General features: G+C 42.6%; 1 protein-coding gene across 3 annotated transcripts in view; it reads left to right on the forward strand.

Annotated features, from left to right (window-relative positions):
* Positions 1 to 13,402, forward strand: part of EVA1A (eva-1 homolog A, regulator of programmed cell death) — a 267,070-nt gene that overhangs the window by 226,317 nt on the left and 27,351 nt on the right. Inside the window, exon 1 of one of the 3 annotated variants that reach the window (XM_072143696.1) lies at positions 1,089 to 1,456. The exons of the other annotated variants lie outside the window; for them this stretch is intronic. The gene's annotated coding sequence lies outside the window, so the exon portion shown is untranslated. Of the gene's footprint in view, positions 1 to 1,088; positions 1,457 to 13,402 lie in introns of those variants that run through there. 3 annotated transcript variants of the gene reach the window in all.

The following is a 13,402-nucleotide window of genomic DNA, read 5'->3' on the forward strand; positions in this document are numbered from 1 at the left end:
TTGTGTACTCCCCCTCATCCTCATAGACTGTAAGCTCTTGTGTCACCCCTCATCCTCACAGACTGTGTAAGCTCTTGTGTCACCCCCTCATCCTCATAGATTGTAAGCTCTTGTGTCACCCCCTCATCCTCATACTGTAAGCTCTTGTGTCACCCCCTCATCCTCATAGACTGTAAGCTGTTGTGTCACCCCCTCATCCTCATAGACTGTAAGCTCTTGTGTCACCCCCTCATCCTCATAGACTGTGTAAGCTCTTGTGTCACCCCCTCATCCTCATAGACTGTGTAAGCTCTTGTGTCACCTCCTCATCCTCATAGATTGTAAGCTCTTGTGTCACCCCCTCATCCTCGAAGACTGTGTAAGATCGTGTCACCCCCTCATCGTCGCAGACTGTGTAAGCTCGTGTCACCCGGACCTTCACTTTTATTGTTCCATAAGACTTTTTACAACCCATAAGGGACATATACAAATAAGATAAGACCGAGTACAAAGGGCTATGGAATATGTTGGTGCTACATAAAGATTACCAGTCCCGGTGCCTGGATCTAGGAATAAGTGCCCCTGGTTTGCCATGCTTGATCTCTGTAGTGTAGTGGTTAGTGCTGCTTCTCTCCGTGCCTCTAGGGCTTTTCGTTTCTCCAAGTAATAGGTTTAGCTGAAGACAGGCTTGTGAAGATTTAGAGCAATCTTCTGCTAAAATTACCTCTTTGAGAAGCCTAAGGGGGCACATCAGCTGAGGGTCTCATTGCTGTAAACCCACCAATTAAAATCTCTGCCATTTCCAATGTTTTTATTAGAGGTTTACCTTTTAAGGAAAAAGTCTGGCTAAAACTCTGTTGTACTTCACCTCTTGTTTCTACACAATTTGGCAACTAGAAATTTGAGAGTAAAGCCAGAGCCTGGGTAAGAGGGGAGTGCTCAGTATCTGAGTAGAAATCTCTGCTGCCAATGAGTGATAACAGACAGACCTGTACTGGTCCCTGATCCCTGGGTCTGGTCTACACCCTCATATGGAGAGCAGAGGAGGAGGTGGCGGGAGGAGGAGGAGGTGGTGGAGGGGGAAAGGCTGGGAAGGGAGGAGAATCAAAAGTATTGTGAAGAGGTTGGAGGAAATGAGACAAGTCTATCAGACTTCAGGCTTTCTAGCAAATTTTACACGGAGTGTCTGGAGTACTCGGTCTACGAGGGCGGTGTACCTCCACCGCAAGCGCTGCCGCCTGTCTACCAGTCTGCTTTAGGTGAAGCTGCTTCCCATTCATTCTGCAAACACTTGGATAACTCTTGTACTCCATGGACCAGGGATTGTGTGTAACCTGTGCACAGGCATGCCAACCTATGGATAAGTCTGCACTTATGACTGGAGGAAACTAGTAGGGGGGGGGGTCACATATTTATTAACTACTTTAGAGTTTGGAGACTGGATACAAAGAAGAGATTATCAACTCCTCTGTAAAAGGTAAGATACAATGATTGCAGATGTAGCAAATCTGAATTTCTCCATTGATCTGTATGTGGTTGCCGCTTATTCACTTTATCTAAAGTCTTAAACTCTGATTCTAATGTGAACAGAGTCTTAAACATTGTAGCAGTGTGTTGTCACCTTGAAAATATACTGTATGTACCTCCAAGATCAGACCGATGTCAAATAACACATTCAACGCTGCGATTACGGATTGTATTTTCCTGCTCGGAGCATTCTGCATATTTGCCGCCTGGTGTTATGTACTTAAGCTAGTGATTGTACGGTATCCACATTGTTCCCATACTTCATATAGCACCAACATTTTGTGTGGCTTAGTACATTATTGCACGCCCATCATTCCCTGTCTCTGCTGTGGACTTGCACAGATAATCTTGTCGTAGGAGACCTAATGCCTGAGTAATATTTTAGGTATTTTTAGGAAAGTTGGATACTAGGGTGAGAGATACCCACCCCTGACTTGGGAAAAGGTTCTCATCCAAATCTCAATTGAAAAGTCCTCTTCAGTGGTGGACTAAAGAGTGTGGTTCATGTGCATGGTGGAGCTGAAAATCCATAGCAGGGAGTGGTCTTCAGAAAGCGGTGGAAAAGTTCACGGTTGCCCTAGGTACCTGAGTGTTCTCCAGAAGATGGGTTGTCACCAGGATTGTATGGTTTTCATGTTTGTGGTCAGGGTGTATTATGATGGAGAACCATATAAACTAGCGTTTCCGCAATATATAAATTCCTTTTAGATGACTTTTTAAATTAAGGCTCCTACCCCAACGTCAACGGAACGTCAACTTAGGTGATGAGTTGGTGATTCAGCTGAAACCAAAAATTTGATTTGTGTGTGCTCTGATCATGGCTATTAACCCTAAATGGGCCCACACACTCAACGATGGCATTACACACTTGTTACCGGTAAGGAGTGGGAGTGGTGAACCCACTTCGGAGTGATGCATTGCGTTTCAGGTCCACTAGTCACTTTCATGTGTTTACCTCAATTTTTAGTAACATTTTTGAGTAAGCATAAGCTGTTTAGCTTCAACCCTCCATAAGAAGATGGCTACAGACCCTTAAGAACTTCTATAACTTGGAAACTAACTGGTTTCATCAACTGTGTCCTCCATTGAGGTGGGGGGCTGGTGAATGATCAAGTGACAAAAAATCTAGAGATTAATAAAATTGTTAAACCAATGTGAAATTGTTCCCATCAATTAAAGTATATTGTAGGACCCTCCACAGACCAGCAGCATGACAAGTAGAAGAAAATTGACACTAGTGGACTGGACCAGAAAGTGAAACCTTTCAAAGCTATGTAGTCTTATTGAGGATATCCAGATGTCCCTAAGGGTTCCTCTTCCAAAGTCTGTTATTGTTAACTGATTGGTAATTCCTGCACGAAGCTATAGAGACAAAATGTGGAAGGTTTACATAATTTTGACTTTTTTGATTAAAAAAAATAAATAAATGTTGCAAATTTTTCGACAATACATAAAATGATGGTTTGGCCAGAACATAACTATCCACCCTTTCCGCATTAAGGCCATACAGACTCTCAGCCAGTCCCAGTGTTCATGGGTAAAGTATAGAAAGCTGCCATTTTACATCACTGGTGGAGGGTTATATCTCAAACACAGAAATTGGTCCAACCATTTTTCATGAGTATCCTAGCACATAAAATGGCTGGCTGAGTGTCCTTTCCAACCTAAATAGTCATAAATTTGATGCCAATTTTTTTTTCCCATTTTTTTGGCATCCGGGATGTTTCTACAGCGCGATCGGACTTGAGATTGTATTGTGGCTTGGGGTGCTCCACCGAAACAAACTCCTTCAGAAATTTGATGTGTGTGGTCAACTTGGATCCAAAGAACTGTTGTACCTCATCAGATCCCATGAGTTACCCCTGCATCCCTTAGTCAGCATTCCTTTTTTTATTTTTTGTGCATTTTTGGTAATGTAGCTATAAATCATATTAAATATTTAATCTCTGAATTCTCATGCGCTCAAAATAATGGCTGTAGTGCATGTTTAGACTGATTTTGTGTACTGAAAATATTTGAGGGAGGTATTTGAGGTAGACCTCCTAAGTCTCTTGTGCCAAAGATTAAGTTGCGCTCCACTCAGAGCTTTTGACCCTAAGCTAGCTGATTGGCTTAGCTTCCTGTATTGCAGAAACACTGATGGAAAGACGTGGGGGTCACTAAATGATCCCTGTGTCCTACAGTAGAGCTTTCTTCCAGTCATTCATTTTGGAGTCTCATGGACTATTTTGAGTGAGAACTATGTGTAGCCCTTTAAGTGACTTTGTATTAGGTGTTGGTGTCACTTGTCCTAGCCTGTAGACAAGGGGCACACCCTATCCACCCACTTCTGCATAGAACATCAGTTTCAAAATGCTAAACCTTGTGCATATAATGTAATCTGTAGATAAAAAGTTGTGTTTAAAAAGTTTTTGGTGATGGTTGTAGTCTGTTTTCCTTGTTTTAAAAGTCTGCGCCTCCGTGCTGTCTGATGTAGTCTCATGTCTCTCATTTGTTTGTGTTAATGGGCTGGCTCTTGGAGCAGGCAGGAATATGAATTACTTTTTGTTCTACACCACGTGGGTTACAAGACTTAATAACCTTCAGAAGCTCTCAGGGAAAAGTTGCTGGAGAACTTGGGACTTTACAGAAGGGTTGTATACACTCCCTCCCTCGTTTACATGCTGACACATTCTCATACACTGGATTTTTTTTCTTCCTCTAGCTCATCGTTGAGGTCTTGTTTTAGGATTGATTTGCTTCTGTGTTTTACATGTGGTACTTTAACCACAATGAGGTCACATTATGAGTGGACATGGTGTTCTCTGTACAAGTTGACAGTACTCAGGAAGGGACTTGTCCTTGATTAAGCAAACTCAATTATAAACCAATTTTGTGGGCGAGCCAGAAAAATACAATTGCTTAAGTGAAGGCTACCAACCTTGCCATAACTTGTGCTCTATTGTGGTGGTTATGAAAGGTATAGACCTCCTAGTCATCAGCAGGTCAAAACCGGACAGAGGGCATCCTCTACACCTAGAGGAGAGGTGGTTCTACCATCACCATAGACAGGGGGGCATCCTCTACACCTAGAGGAGAGGAGGTTCTACCATCACCATAGACAGGAGGCATCCTCTACACCTAGAGGAGAGGCAGCTCTACCATCGCTATAGACAGGGGACATCCTCTACAACTAGAGGAGAGGCGGTTCTTCCATTGCTACAGACAGGGGGCATCCTCTACATCTAGAGGAGAGGAGGTTCTATCATCACCATAGACAGGGGGTATCCTCTACACCTAGAGGAGAGGAGGTTCTACCATCACCATAGACAGGGGACATCCTCTACACCTAGAGGAAAGGAGGTTCTACCATCACCATAGACAGGGGACATCCTCTACACCTAGAGGAGAGGTGGTTCTACCATCACCATAGACAGGGGGCATCCTCTACACCTAGAGGAGAGGCAGTTCTACCATCACCATAGACAGGGGACATCCTCTACACCTAGAGGAGAGGAGGTTCTACCATCACCATAGACAGGGGACATCCTCTACACCTAGAGGAGAGGTGGTTCTACCATCACCATAGACAGGGGGCATCCTCTACACCTAGAGGAGAGGCAGTTCTACCATCACCATAGACAGGGGGCATCCTCTACACCTAGAGGAGAGGAGGTTCTACCATCACCATAGACAGGGGGCATCCTCTACACCTAGAGGAGAGGAGGTTCTACCATCACCATAGACAGGGGCATCCTCTACACCTAGAGGAGAGGAGGTTCTACCATCACCAGAGACAGGGGGCATCCTCTACACCTAGAGGAGAGGAGGTTCTACCATCACCAGAGACAGGGGGCATCCTCTACACCTAGAGGAGAGGAGGTTCTACCATTGCTACAGATGGGGATTCTTTACTGTAAGAGCAGTGACACTATGGAACTTTCTGCCGCAGGAGGTTGTTATGGTGGATTCTTTGTACAGCTTAAAGAGGCCTTGATGCCTTTCTTGAGAGCAAAAATATCTCATCATGGAAAAAAAAAAATAAGGTTTCATTCTTCTATGTTGGACTTGATTGACCTTCATCTTTTCCAACCTTAAATACTATGATAAAGAACATGCAGATGTTGGGCTGATATCTAAGACTCAATGCTACAAGGCAGTTGTTAAATCGATACCTTGAGCCATATAGATCAACAAGGCTTCTGTTCTGTACTGTTGGATGTTGCCGATTCTTTTATTTAGCCATAGCTTTTTTTTTTTAGTTTATATATTTTTCATAGAGTGACATGGGTGAGATGTGTCCCTCTCCAAATATAGTTTCATATCTATATTCTACAATCTGTAGTGCGATCATCCTGGGTTTTACAAAGTTTGTGGTAAATTCATATGTTTAAAGGGGCCTGCTCTGCCCAAATGTTTACAAACCCCACTATGACATATGGCTTTCAGTAATCTTATGTAATGTAAAACCTAGATTTGTGAGCTGGTTCTCCTGGAAGGGTTGTGGGATTCTGCAGTAAATTAGACTACATTTGATTACTACAATCTGCCTGTCAGGAGGCCCATGTGTTTCCTCTCCCTCTCCTCCCTCTTGGCCCCAGCACACCTCTCCCTATCGGGTTACATCTATGAATAGTTGGGATATTCCCGCTCTGTTCATGGTGGCTTCACCTCTCGGCATCCCATGCAGACACTTCTTCCTCTATCTCCCGCAGCTTTTGAACCATGCACCGCCACGCTTGTCAATGTCTTCAAAGATAAGAAAACTTCCTGTGTAGGACATAGATCCATGGGTCAAGGCCATTCTACCAGGAGAAGAGTCACAGGAGTGTTAGGACTACATAGACTGAAGCTTTGTGTAGCCCAACTGGAGATTGACTATAGGGGCTTCAGAGGATGCTGTTCTACCTGGGCCCTGTCGCCTTGGGGAGGGGGGATTTTAGAATTACATTTTAGAATTCTTTAACTTTTTAGATCATTTTGTGTCGATGACCTGCTCTAGTGTTGGTCTTTGCTATACTTTTGAGATTCCATTCATCCCAGAGGATTGAAGAATAAAGTGCCTGTTAGATGGTAGAATGTTTTACCCTTGTGGGTAACAGTAAATGTTTATTTGTCTGACAGTGATGGGTAACTGCTTAAAATCAGTAAACCTTTGAGCTCCCCTACGTTCCTGTATTCGAGGAGCTTCTTTTCGATATTAAAACCTTAATTCATAGAAAAACACAAAGCAGATGAATTTCCTTTTTACTTTGCAGTCCTGGCGGTGGTGTGTGACGGCACATGCAGGGACAAGACGACTAATGGGCGTCACTCAACACACAGCTCAGACACCGGCTGCAAGTTGCTCATTTTGGTTTACTTTGAGCTGTGTCTGCTTCCACTTTCTATTTATAAAATCCGCACCCTACCCTCCCATTCTATTACTTACTCTGAATTGTAGATCAAATACACCATAATTGGGCCGCAATCCAGGGAATGCTTTTGCTTATGGACAGCATAAAGTTCTCTGACCAAATTAAATTGGTTTTCCCAGGACACTAGTTAAGCCCTATCCTGTGGGTAGAGCCTTACTTGCTGATTATGGGGGTCTCAGTGAGGAGTCCCCCACAGTTCAGGAGAATGGAGGGGGGTTCAATGTACCCATGTCTCTCCCAGAGCGGAGCTGACTGCTGCGCATGTGGATAGGACCTAACTTTTTTACTGGGGAAAACCCCTTTAAGGAAATTCTTTTCTAAGGTGCCGTACAAGTCCAATCTGCCTTCCTGGGCGTAAAGTTTGTATTCATTAATACTATATGGTCCTTGAAGGGCAATTGCTCATGGACAATTAGAGACTACATGACCCTGCATCTGTGGCCATTTTATGGACTTGAATGTCTGGCTCAGGAGGTAAGATATTTCTTAACCAGGGGCTTTACTTTATATTAGAAGAGGTGCAGAACATTTAAGTGTATATTGGTAGTTTACTTATTATTCTACACCCCTCACACATTACTGTAGAGAACTTTAAAATGTACAAAATCTTAGCGGTTGGCCAGTTCAAGTCAATAGCACTTGGTTGAGAGAACCATTTCAAACTCTGGTGCTCCATGATTTCACCAACGAGATCTTCCCACCTATTTCACCTATTGTTACTGGAAGACCCAACGTCAATAAAGAGTTCCACTAACCTGAGTAAACTCATATCTTTCACAATGTAGAATCCTCTATCGTCTGTCACAAAGATTTGCATATTGGTTGGCAAAGATGTCTAGATCGTCATAACTGTGCTCACTGTTCAGCAGCAATATCCTGCGGCACACGGGCCAAGCTGCTAGAGACATTTGGGAATTGGGCAATGAACCGGTTTCTGCTGAGCCTGAGGCTTCCTACGTGCTACATGAAGATTGACCTCTATATTTAACTATAAATATTACGCTCTGATTGTCGACCATGACCAATTATTATACCCCACAATGAGCACTACTCTGGAGTAATGAGGACAGATGCATTTAACCTTTTGGAGAGCCTGTAATTGTTACTGTGGGGTTTCGTGTTATTGCGGAGCCAAGTCTTATCACGGTCGGAGGATATTGCCTCTGTGTTTAGTTGAATTATTTTCTTTGATCTTTTTAGCGCGAGTCTTGTAACAAAGTTTTAGATGAAAGAAATTGAGTTCTGTATGTAGCATGGATGCGTCTAACACGAGGTGGCCAAATGGAAGTAAATGTTCCATAACTGGAGCTGATGTCCCTGCACAAAAAATTAGTAGAGTTGTGATCTCCAGCTGTCTTTAACACAACTTCCACCATGTTCTAAGAGCATAAGCCATGGAATATAAGCTTAAACCCAAGGCAAAGCTTCAGTTTTCCATCTAGTGATGTCACAATGAGGTGTTGGCAGCAAAATACCACTCAAAAACTAGCACTCATTGGCTAGTCCTCTTTACATACTCCACTTGCCACATGTTGGATTCCATTGCCGTAGCCAGAATATGTAAAATGGTCTAGCCTGCACCTCATTGTGCATATGAACAGTATTTGGGTAAAGCACTAGATGGCTTTGCCCTAGGTGAAGGCCTTAGTGATCTCCAAGCTGATTTACCCCAAAGTCTACCATATTCTACTAATAATGGCCTGGCACAATTTGAGCTTTAGTGCCATTGGCTATTACGCTATAGCAATGGACTCCAACGTGTGGCCAAACAACCTATGACACTAGATATCCTGAAACTAGTGCCATTAAGTGGACTCCCACTTATAATACATTTTGATCAGCCAACTGCAAAGAAGTCAACCAATCATGAAAATGGGTGTTCTGTGTTTCCAGACTGAATGGAGCTTTGGTGATGCTTATGCACCGCTGCTTCCTTCTAGGCTCCAGTTTCATGGATACGAAGACCTCAATTCTCTCAATGGGAGTCTTATTGGTTTGACCCCAATAGTTACCACTGGAATAACTAGCTTATCTAAAATAGATTTTACACTGTGGGCCTGACTCAATGCTATCATCCATAGATTGGCTTCTTGCCTAATGTGTTCCATGTGTTATGTAACATTTGGGTCTCCTCAGGCTTCAGAGACCATAAACAACATCTACATCTGCATCTCCTGTAGCTTCACCCTGTTAAGATCATACAGTGATGACACAACCTTCTGTTTTTGTGTTATGGGACTATTTTATGTTCCCAGGGGTATGGGAGACCCTTTTCAGTAGAGCTCACTTGTAGGGATTGGTGTGTAGTTATCATGCAAGTTCCATTTTGAGATCTCAATGGCCATGTCCAATGTATGGTGGCCTACTGTTGGCTATAATCTCCCAAGTGTCCCCCATGCTTTACTGTACAGCTCTGCCCTCTTCACATGTACAGCGGGCATAACCTCGCAGAACTTCATATGCTTCCTCCCCCTCTTTACCTCAGCTGGATCTCTTCAATGAGAACTAGTCACCCCCACCACAACCTAATAGGAAAGCCAGAGCTTTGATATCTGATTCAATTACTCTAGAATGAGTCGTGTTGGGGAGAGGGGACTACAGACCTGTTTTAAATTATTTCCTCTATTAACTTAAAGTGCAGGTAACCTCCTGAAAATTCAATATCCCGAAAATATTTTTTTCCTTAGAGGTCACTGATTCTCGGTAACATTCGGGACAATGTCATTTTATCTGCAGTAATTGTATTTCCTTGCTCGATGAGAGAGTTAATTTCGATCTCTGGTCCTCGATGTCCGTCCTAATCTAGTTACAGTACTACTAAAAATGAGTTCCAAGTTAAATAAGATAACTCTATTATACAATTTCTTTTTCTGTTTTGATGCCGGTCTGGATGAAATCTGGCTCTGCAGCTGTGCCCCGGAGCAGAGAGACCTGGCATTGCGCCACTTACACTCCTTTTAATGAAAAACTCTTCTTGATTAAAGGATTTTCATTAGTCTTGATCTGCATTTTGTTTTTGTCCTAGTATTTACGACAAACTTTTATAGAACTTTTAGCAGTGTATTTTAACTTTTTGGCTGTATTTTTATTTTAACTTAAAGAATTGTTGTTTTTGATTTATTTTTATATATTTTTTTTTTTAAACCCTTTCTTCTCTAGTTTGTGGGGGGGGGGGATTACTTTATTTACAGTGCAATTTTTAACAATTGAGGTCCCAAGGGGGTCACACATCTTAATCATGAACTTTTGGCGTGGTCGCTTTATGCATATGTATAAGGGATGTCTGTTTTGTGAATATTGGTGGCTTAAATTTTTAGAAAAAAGGACAAAGCTGAAACATTCTTAACCTAGTCGAGTGCTGCCTGAAACCACCATTAGTGACTACAGTAACTAATGTCCGTAGACATTGTTTAATGTCCGTAATGTAGGTGTTTAGATGATTTTGGTAGAAAGGATTGTGCATTTTACGGTCTACCTGGGCTCCAGAGTTGAGTAAGTGGATGCCAATCTTGGCCAGTGAGCGGCGTTCATGTGTCGGGAGACTCAAGGAATTTCTATTGCCAGAACTAGAATTTATAAATTCTAAATGTAAAGCTACAGGGTCCTAGTGCAAAATCTGTAAGTGCCCCAACTATATATTTTTTTCCATTGTATGGGGAGAAGAACTTAAAGGAAATCTATCAAAACCAATCATGATAAAACGGGGACATTACCACAGGCACGTTGCCTGGATATATGAGTAATCTTCTTATATTTGTTATCAATGGCTTCCTTCCGTCTAAAATCAACTTTTAAAATTGATTACTGCAGCCATAGGAAGGGAGAAGTGCTTCTGCATTGTAACAGCCTTTGAAGCTACCACAAAGAAAGGCTTTGGTAACAACTCCAGAGACCTTATTAGCATAATTGTAAAAGTTGATAATAGTAGGTAGTAAGCCATGGATAACAAGAATAAGATTACTACTTTCACGGTTCCTGGATCTATGAGTAATGTCCCTGGTTTATCCGGATGTTTTTTTGTTTGTAGGTTTCCTTTAAGGCCTATAACCCACAAGCAAATTTGGTGGAAGTTCGTCAAATCAGATTTGCATCTAGTGTTTGCCGGAATGTCCAACCCAAACTGAACTGACTTGTCTTCTTGAGTTCCGGGCTCTGAGCTTTCCAGTCGGAGATTCCAGTCGGAGACTCCTTCTCATGGGTTTTAGGCCTAAAAACTCTTGGAACTGTGTACAGCCTTCTACATCCCGTATCGGACCTGTCTTAAAGGGGCTGTCCAGGACGATGTTGGATGTGGAGTGGTGCATGATTTATTTTGTCAGTCTTCATACACAGCCAACCCTTGGAAAGGACATGTATTCTAGAATATTAGCAGCTATGTAGATAACGGAGGACATAATTTCGGGATGCAATTGAGAGCACATTTATTGGTGACAGAGCACCGGCTTCTTGTCTGTTGTGGTAAGAGGCCGGTGGGAGGACTAGAGCGGGCTTTCTGTTGACATAGGAGTGTTTGCTTAGTGTCCTGGGAGCAGTCGGATTGCGGTTATTATGACAGCGCAGGCACCAGCAGCGTTATTATAGTATGTTACTAGTGGAAAGAAGAATCCACGTCCTGGCACTGTATACTTATGGCATGACGTCAGACGTGTGCAGGGATGTGAACTATTCTATATGGAGTATGAGCAGCTCTTAAAGCTACATCACATAGTTTACAGCAATGACTACATTGTGCCAGAGTAGATTAAAGGAAATCTAGCATTTGATTTGATGCATTATGAAGCAAACATACCTTGAGAATGCTATAGCTACAATGATGCAGAAACATATCTTGTTTAATTTTCTGAGCTGAGTGGTTTTGCTGAAAAATGATAAATCAGGAGAAGTCTGTCGCTCCTTTGCTTGGCACAGCGCTTCTCTTGTTACACTGCTCAGGAGAATGATGTAATCACTGACAGGCAGAAGTAATCAATTACTGCACCATCCCCCAGCAGCTGTGTATGAATGGTCCAACTCGGGTTCCATTAGTCATGTTTGGAAAGCTCAGGAAGCTCTGTGTAATGTATTTATGCACTGCAAGAAGCGTGCAATCCAGCTTTCCCAAGGTCCTGAATGTCATAATTTGTTTTTTTTCAGCAAAACCACTCAAATCAGGGATTAAAAAAGATATGATCTACATCAGTGTAGCTACAGCATTCTCAAGGTATGTTTGCTTCATAATGCATCAAATCAAATGGTAGGTTTCCTTCAAAGGATCCATCATGATAAACCAGTGACACACTCACAGCTCCAGGCCCTATGACTGTGATTTTAGAAGGAAGGAGGCCATGGATAAAGAAGATGAGATTACCAATTTTTTTTTAATTATGCTAATTGGTCTGAGGGGCTCTGTGGGTGTTACTAGACTGTTAAACTCTCCCCTGCCTTCTGCCTGCTGTAATCTCACTGCAGCACAGGAGGTTTCATCACATTGGGCAGGGATGGAGTGCTCCTGCACAGTGTAACAGCCTTTGAAGCTACAGCATGGAGGTGCTACAGCATGGAGTCCGCCTGGTTTATTAGCATATTTTGTTATCCATGATTGCCTTCCTTTTAAAATTATGCTAACCAATGCTAATGAGTTCCTCTGTTGTTGCTTCACAGGCTGTTATACAGTGGGGGAGGGGGCAAGTTCAGTGTGCTGAATCGTCCTCTGCTGCGTTGAGATTACATAAGGCACAGAGAGCAGGAAGATGGGGTATTACCAGACCCCTTTTGTGCTGTAATTTTACAGGATATTAAAAAATTCCTCTTAGCTAAAATCCACTGTGTCGTGGTAATAATAAAAAATCCTTTATTTATATAGCACTGCAGAGTTTGCCAAACCAGTCCCTGTCCCCAGGAGAGCTCATCCTACCAGTATGTTTTGGAATGTGGGAGGAAACTGGAGGACCTGGAGGAACCCCACGCAAACACGGAGAGAACATACAAAGTCTATGCAGATGTTGACCCTGGGACATGAATCCAGGATCCCCAGCACTGAAAGGCTGTAGTGCTATCCACTGAGCCACTGTGCTGCCCAATAGCAGGCATAACTTCAGAAATGTGTTCTTGGAAGTTTTTTTTTTTTTTTTTTTTGTTTCATGGGGAAATTACTGTAAATACATTGAAATCTGATTTGTGACCTGATGGACCTTGAAGGTGCTGACTGCCGCAAAATAATTTCAGAGCAATAATTTGGCGGAGGTATACAATGAAGCTTCTGAAACTTTAGAGCCGTGTCATACTTATTTGGAAGGATTAAGTTCTACTTTGATAGTGATCAATAGATGCTTCTATACAGTGCGCTCACCTTTGTATTATACTACCCAAAATTGGTGACCTACATGAAAGGAAACCAGTCACTTGCAACCCCTCGCACAAACCCCTCCTAGTATTGTGTAGATGTCTTACTGCTCCCCTGATCCCTGGGATAGAGGAATTGGTCAAACTCGATAGTTCCAAAATTTTTTTTTTTAATTGAG

This window comes from Engystomops pustulosus, chromosome 3 (assembly GCF_040894005.1).
Source record: "Engystomops pustulosus chromosome 3, aEngPut4.maternal, whole genome shotgun sequence".
Taxonomy (NCBI): Eukaryota; Metazoa; Chordata; class Amphibia; order Anura; family Leptodactylidae; genus Engystomops; species Engystomops pustulosus.